Here is an 8,515-nt window from a genome sequence, read left to right on the forward strand (position 1 = left end):
TTCAGCGAGCCATAGAAAAAAGTAAAGTTGATTTGGGATCAACTATTGATAGATCAGAGTCGTCAGAAGTTATATTCTGATGTGCGGCGATGAGATTTAGAGTTCAGAGTTGATGACTGGGTATTCTTAAAAGTATCACCTATGAAGGGTGTGATGAGGTTTGTAAAGAAAGGAAAACTTAGCCCATGGTATATTGGGCCTTATAGGATCATTCGGAGAGTGGGTCGAGTAGCTTATGAGTTAGAATTACCCTCAGAATTGGAGTCTGTCCATCCAGTTTTTCACGTATCTATGCTACGAAAATGCATTGGCGATCCTACCTGAGTGGTGCCCACGAATGATGTACAGATTACAGAGGACTTGTCATACGAGGAAATTTTGATTGGCATTCTAGACCGACAAATCCGCAAGCTGCGGAATAAGGAGGTAGCCTCCGTGAAAATACTTTGGAGAAATAAAAATGTGGAAGAAATGACTTGGGAGGCCGAGGAAAATATGAAGTCTAGATATCCCTAGCTATTTCCTCCTCCAGAAAAGGGTTCGGCTGAGACGTCATAACCATAAGGTACATGTATAAATTCTTATGTTGGTTATTGTCGTTGGTCGTGTGAGGCCATGGTCGGTATTCATAATTGTTGTCCTGTGTGGCATTGGGTTATTAAGCTTCTACAAGGAGAATTGGTAGTAGTGGTATGACAAAGCCGACCCTGCCAAAGTTATGCAGATTACGGGGAGTTGAACATTCGAGGACGAATGTTTCTAAGGGGGGAAGGATGTTACATCTCGCGTTTTCGTACGTTATAATTTCATTTTCAGTTAACCAACGTAGACTCGGGGATGAGATCATCATGACGTTAACGTACTTATGCTATTTGTAACAAGTGATGAATAAGTGATTGAGAGATAAAGGGGTACACGGATTAACGAAAACGAGTTTTGTTGAAAGTGGACAATTTAAAATAAAATACGGGTCGGGCAATAATACCCGATAATTATGAACTAGTACTATGCAAGGTATCATGTGACCATGGTAGTGTGATATATAAAGTATATATGAAGTATTTTGAAAATTACTAGAATTTTAAGTAATTTGTAATAATTTTTAAATTATGTGGGTAATAGATTAATTACCGGGTAACGAAACATTACCCGGTTAATTAATAAATGGATAAATTAATATCACACCACCCAAGGAGGAATGTGGAAGCTTTCCCCCTATATTAAAGTGAGTCATGGATTAACTTTCCGTGTGTTAAAAACCATAAAGGTCAAGGTCTTATCAAGACCTTGTTATGAGACTTATTAATCAAAAAAATGAGACAACCAACTTCATTTAAAAGAGAATGTGCCTTTAGCTTACTTATTTGAAATATTAACAAGCACTAACTCAAGTCCAAGTCTAAAAGACAATCTGCCTTTAGCTGTGGCTCGTAAAATCTTCAAGACATCAAAATACTTTTGGCTTAAAGCCAAGAATGTGAGGAAGAAGCAAAGAAAATTCGTTCAGTTTAAAGGAAATTCAAGCCAAAGTTTCGTTCCAATTTCAAAAGCAGAAGCTTCACTTTCTCGTTCCGAACATATTTCACGGAAGTGGAAGCTTTACTTAGATCAAATAACTTAAGGAACAGATATGTTAAGGCTATCCCTTCTTTCCTTTGGCATGATCCATATGATATGAACGAAACGTGCAAATGTAGAAATTTCATGAATGACTCTATTCATAGAAGTATTAGAGATATCTATGTTCTTGAATTTCCATGTGTCATAATATTTTTTCATCTGTTCATGGGTCTCAGAAAAAAATAAGTAAGTTGAAAAGAGTTTACTTGATGATATTACTCAAAGACAAAATTGTCTTACAAGATTCCGAAAGATTTTATTAACGTACTTTTCATGTATTGCATTCATGTGCATTGACCCATGACCAGATGGCGTTATATACCCGTATATATGTAAATATATGTATATGGGATATGGGAAAAGGTTACGACATTATATACGCACCACCACCTGATCAGCTGGTATATGATGATGATGTTGCCCACAATGGCTGAAATATGATTCAAACAGCGTTATATACAGATAAATATGTATGTATTCAAATGGCATTATATACGCGTATATATGTATGTATATATATGTATATGGGATTTGGGAAAGGTTACGGCGTTATATACGCACCACCACCTGATCAACTGGTATATGTTGATGACATTGCCCATAGTGGCCGAGATGATATGATGGGATGCCCTCAGTGGCTTGATGATATTATGTACACCATACCTATGCATGGCATGACATTTACACGCACGTGCATGTTGTTATAAACGTTTCAGTATTTACAAAATTATTCAAATTTAAAAATGTGTTTCAGTATTCCATGTTTCATCTATGTCTTTTACGTATTAATTTCCATGCCTTACATTCTCAGTACATTTTTCATACTGACGCCCTATTTCACGGGGCCTACATTTCATACCCGTAGGTGCAGGTAGGCAAGCTGACGGTCCCCTTTCTTTGGATCCCTGATCAGCGAGAGTTGGTGTGCTCTATTTGATCCGAAGCTGCTTTTGATATTGGTACGATACATTTGTACATATATATGTATATTAGAATGACATGGCTCAGTCCCGTCTTTGTACAGTTATGTTTCTGTTAGAGGTCTGTAGACAGTATGTCTAGTTGGGTTGTATGTGGCCTTGTCGGTTTTCAGTATTTGATGTATAGTTGTCTATAGCAGCCATGCCGGCTCGCCCACTGTATTCTTCCTGTATACGTACATATGCCCATCGATTAGGGTCATGACACCACATAGGATCAATAATATCTCTCTCTCTCTTTTCTCTCTAACTCATTTTCCTAAGGCCACTCTTAGAATTTATTGTTTTCATACTTGTTCTTCACTTATTGCTCAATACAGGCCATTAAGAGCCTTGTTAAATTATTTTCTAACTGTTATCCCCTTCCCGATTACCCCCGATAGCTCGAGCTCGAGCGGGATATTGACCATGAGGTCTCCATCGACCAGTTCAAAGCTCGGGCAGCAAGCTCTCGGTTTGATTCCGCCCCGTTTTAGCTTGTATCTCTTTGTTAAACTTCATAATCCTAGTATCCACTGCTCTAACAACTAGCATAAAAATAGATCACGTATTTTTAGAATCCTATTTACAAATTTAATTATTGTTACCATTTTCACGGTAAATAGTTTGGCACCCACCGTGGGGCAAAATATAATAGTGATTATTTTCTTGCTGGTTTCATTACATAAACACAAGTTATCTTTCATGTTTTTTGTTGTTCGAGATCTTTGATTTCAGGTCAAAATGTCTGGCTCGGTAAACAGAGTCGAGAACGACAACCTCGTTAACCATGGGGAAAATGGTGTGGTTGTTCCGGCTGCCGGCTCGCTACAACAGAATCCCGACAATGTGCCCAGACCGATTCTAGTGAATGTAGATTCATAGGATGCAGAATAGGTCTACAAAACCTCACACACCGACAGGAGCATACAACATGGCGACCAATAGGAAGCCCAAAAAACCCCAACCGGGGAAGAACAAGAAGTTTGTCTTCATGTTATTTTGGAAATGTTGTGGGCACAACAGTTGGCCATCGCTCAGTTACAAAGCCACCCAAATACTCCCAGCACAGCAGTGCCAGAAATAGCTCCCCCCGCCGAGCAAGTACCCGAGAGATCAAGCAATAACGGGTCGGTAGCTGACCCTGCCATAGTAAAGATGCTTTAGGATCTCACCAAGGATCGAATCGGGTGAGATAATAATAGCAGCCAACGATAAGAAGGTCGAGACCTACAACCCTAGGGTAGACCAGATTCCGGGTGCACCCTCAGTCCTCAAGGGCGTGCATTTGAATAAGTTTAGACAATGGTTGTTCCCCGAGGAAGCAGCCCCAAAGCCCATTCCAAAAAAGTTCAGAATGCTGGAACTCCATAAGTACAACGAGACCACTAACCCTAATGAACACGTTACTACCTACACCTACGCGGTAAAAGGCAACGATATAAAGAATGACGAGATCGAGTCCGTATTGCTGAAACAATTTTGGAAAATACTCTCGAAGGGGGCCATGATGTGGTATCACAACTTGGCTCCTAATTCCATAGATTCATTCTCCATGCTAGCAGACTCCTTCGTAAAGGCACATGCCAGAGCTATCAAGGTAGCAGCAAGGAGGTCCAACATTTTCAAAATCACGCGAAGAGAAACTAAGATGCTGCGGGAATTCGTGTCTCGCTTTCAGATTGAACAGATGGAGCTACCGCCAGTCTCCGATGATTGGGCAGTGCAGGCCTTCACCCAAGGCCTTAACAAACAAAGCTTGGTGGCTTTGAAAAAGCTGAAACATAACCTGATCGAGTACCCAGCCGTGACCTGGTCGGACGTCCACAACCGGTACCAGTCAAAGATCAGGGTCGAGGATGACTAGTTGGGAGCCCCTTAGAACTTAGTATAACCAAATAGGATCCTGGCAAAGGAGCCGAAACCAAACAAAGAAAGGTATCATCCATACCTTGAGGATAGGAGGAACACCCCGAGATTGAACCTTCCTCGCAATGATCGGAGAATGGATCGAGGACAGGACCCTCGAGGGCTCATCAACAGAACCAGGTTCAATCGAAATGTAGTACCAACGGGTGCGCCCCACCTGTCAGAATACAACTTCAACGTCGATGTGTCAGACATCGTGTTTGCCATCAATAAAATTAGAGATGCCATATGGCCCAAACCTATATAGTCAGATCCTTCACAAAGGAATTATAACTCAGTGTGCGAGTTTCACAATATCCTCGGTCATAGGACCAGGGATTGTCATCAGCTACGGGAAGTGGTAGCTCGGCTGCTTAACAAAGTACATCTTCGGGAATTACTCAGCGATCGAGCCAAAAATCAGTTCCGAGAAAGGGAGGCAACAAAGAAGAACGAGGCAAACAAGCCGCAACATGTCATCCAGAGAAAAGCAGACTCGGGGATATATCCCTAAAGACTCCCTCAGATTTAGTGAAGAGTACACCGAGACCCTGTCTCAACCCCACAACGACGCACTGGTAATCTCCTTCATTGTAAATTCTTTCCGAATAAAATGTGTACTCGTGCATCCAAGTAGTTCAGCTAATATTGTCAGGTCGAGGGTGATAGAGCAGCTCGAATTGCTCAACCAAATCGTGCCTGCCACTCGGGCCCTTAACGGATTCAATATGGCAAGCAAAACAATGAAAGGATAAATCATCCTCTCGGTTACTATGGCCGGCATGACCCAAGACACCAAATTCCATGTCATTGAAGGAGACATGAGGTATAACGCCTTATTCGGGAGACCGTGGATACACAGCATGAGAGCAGTACCATCCACCCTTCACCAGATGATAAAATTTCCAGCAAAAAATGAGATTCAAACCATCTATGGGGAACAACACGCGGCGAGGGAAATGTTTGCAATACATGATGTGGTACCGACATTCGTGCCTCCGCCCCCGAATAAACCAATAGGCGAATCGGGCTTCACCCTCAGTCGAACATAAAAAAATGAAGTAAAGAGCCATACCTCATCTTCGCCTCAGGAAATTGAAACAGATTAGCCCTCACGATTGTAACAAATTGTATCTGAGGCATCGCCAGCATATCTCACTTCAAGGTACGACCATCTCCCTTTTTGTTTTGAATTTAGGACTAACCCTTGTGCAGGCACTCGACCGGAGAAGTCAGAGAGCTAACACTTCCCGAAGACTTTGAGGCTCTAAAAACGCATCTGTTACACTCTTTTCCTTCAACCGAGTTTTAGTCCCAAAAGAAGGGTTTTACCGGCAAGGTTTTTAACTAGGCAACGTCTACGAGCTACCTAAGGAAAACTCCGCAAATGCTCGAAACTTCTTTCGCAAACAACTTTGAACGATGAGGAGCATTCCCCAAGATAGCTACCCGCTTGAAAAGGTCTTGAAACGCCAAATGGGGTTCCTATGGGAAAGTAATGTACCGGGCGAAACGGTCGAACGAACCGTGTCCATATAGCCAGGTTCCTGTCGGCGAATACGTGTACTATTGTACCGAGTAATCAAAGAATACCTTTTGTAAAATATACCTTCGCAAAGTAAGGTAGAAATTTCTTCGCAAGAAACATCCCGAACACTCGGGGACTTACACCAGTGATTCAACACTCAGTCAGCCTCCAAGTCGAAAATCCAAAATCACAAAACCTTCAGGTAAGGCAACGCAGAAATCGCCAAGCGCCACCAACGGCAAGGGTACCTGGAGTACTAGGAGACTATTGCCAGTGGCCATGCACTTAAAAACTAGAGGCCGTAAGACCCCATGGGAGCAAACTCGGCCTAGCAAAGGTCTATTCAACACAACAACACGTATTCACGTCAAGAAATCAAAGAGTATCTTTCACCAAAAGCATCTCGTACTCCAAAAGAAAGTTTAGTATACTCACAGTAGGGATCCTCCCACCAAGTACGTCCTGAAATACTCGGAGACTCAGCATTAACAATTTGGCACCCGCACGACCTCAAGGTCGAAACTCCGGAATCATAAGGCTTCAGCAAGGCAATTCCGAGCTTTTGAGTAACGGCCTACGAGCCTAATCAAACTTGATGACTCAGAAATTGCCATCAATCTCCATACACTGGAAAACCCGAGGCCGTAAGACCCCGAGCGGGCAGACTCGGTCTAGCCAGATCTATTTTACATAGCAACAAAAACCGTAAGACCTCAACAGGCATGACAAACCGTAAGACCTCAACAGGCATGAAAAATTTGTAAGACCTTACTACAAGCATAAAACTCAATCTCGACGCTTAGGCTATATGTCACATTTGCAAGACTCCCGAAAGGGCATATCCTCGATGTAGATGCCTAAACTATTACCCGGGATCGAAAATGGATTCGGCCAAACACATATGAGTGTGGTCAAAGCGGTCGCACCAGCCAAATTAATGCGACTCGGGGACGCTCGACTGCCGCTAACAAAATAACAGGCCATTACTTTGAATGTACTTTGAAAAGAACCGGTTAAAACAGGCTGCCCTCAACAGGAAAACGGGCTGCAACCATGTCAGCTCCAAATCACAAGGCTTCGAGCTACTCAGACTACGAGCTAATCCTTTTGAGGTGCTCAAACATCGCCGCTAATGACTTCAAATCGATGTTCTTCCTGAACCAACGACTGGTCAGGCAAAATTATTTCAAAAAAACCTTAAGATGAGGAAAACAAAGCCTACAATATGCCCACGGGCAAAAGCATAAGAGCCACTATCGCCAGCTAAACGAGCCTTAGGGCCGCACACTAAAACGTCGCAACGACCAACAACGTTAGTGCCACTGTCGACATCATGAAAATTGAAAACTTGAGGATTAAAATGAGCTTGAGTCGTAACCAGACTCAGAGAATGGATCCAAAATAGTTAACTATACATGCCTAAGGGCACAACGTATGTGCCATTGTCACCAGCCAAACGAGCCTCAAGGCCACACACTTAAAAGGTCTCTTTGACCCAAGGCCTAAGATCCATCGTCATCCGCCCTACTAGTTAAAATGCAAATGCCCAAGGGCAAGGCGCAAGAGTTGTTATCATCCACCCATGCAGACATAAAAACTTGAGGGTCAATTAAAGCTCGAGTCGCAACGCGACTCGGAGACTGAACCCAAATAGTTAAAATGCAAATGACCAAAGGCAAGGCACAAGAGCCATTATCGTCCACCCGTTCAGGCACATGGGATTGAAGGTTAGGTAAGCTCGAGTTAAAGCCTGACTCGGAGACTAAACCCAAAACAGTTGGGCAAAGCACAAAAGCTCTAACGCCTACTCGTACTAATAATTGCACATGACCGAGCATGAAAGAGCCTCCAAACCTGTCTAGTGAGCTCCGGATCTGTACGGCTCGGGCCAAACACCAGAACCAGCCCACCTGGTTGAAAGCAATGCGGGAAAGGATACAAAAGAGATAAAGGTCCAAGTTTTTTTTTATTTACATATACAAAAAGGTGCGCTCCCCATCTACAAACATGCGCTACGAATGTCAAATAGAAAATGGCAAAATGGCGAAATCTATGCTCCACTTCAGAAGGCTACAGCCCACCAGCCCCAGCTTTACTCTCCATGACATCAGAAAGAAGTGACCAAGCATCACGCTCCTTTGCCTTCGCTCGATCCAACTCCTTAGAGAGGACGAAGCCCCTGACACCAATCTCTTCGAGTACCTCTCTTCGGGATTTGTAACGAACATATTCCTCTATCCTCTTTTCACGATCTAAGGCCAGCTTCAACTCGGATTGGGCATCAATAGCATCCTTCAAATGAATCGCCATCTCCTTATCAGCCTTAGTCTGACTCAATGCAGCTTCAGCACGAGCATCGATTATCTCAGCCCTGACCTTCGCGAGATCAGACTCGAGCTTCTCGATCATATCCACTTGGACTGAACCATTGATAAGAGCCAAGCGGAGTTGCACCGTGAAGGCAGGAACTTTAGCCAAGGCACCCTTCTCCTCTAAAGCT

This window comes from Nicotiana sylvestris, chromosome 10, assembly GCF_000393655.2.
Source record: "Nicotiana sylvestris chromosome 10, ASM39365v2, whole genome shotgun sequence".
In the NCBI taxonomy this organism is placed as follows: Eukaryota; Viridiplantae; Streptophyta; class Magnoliopsida; order Solanales; family Solanaceae; genus Nicotiana; species Nicotiana sylvestris.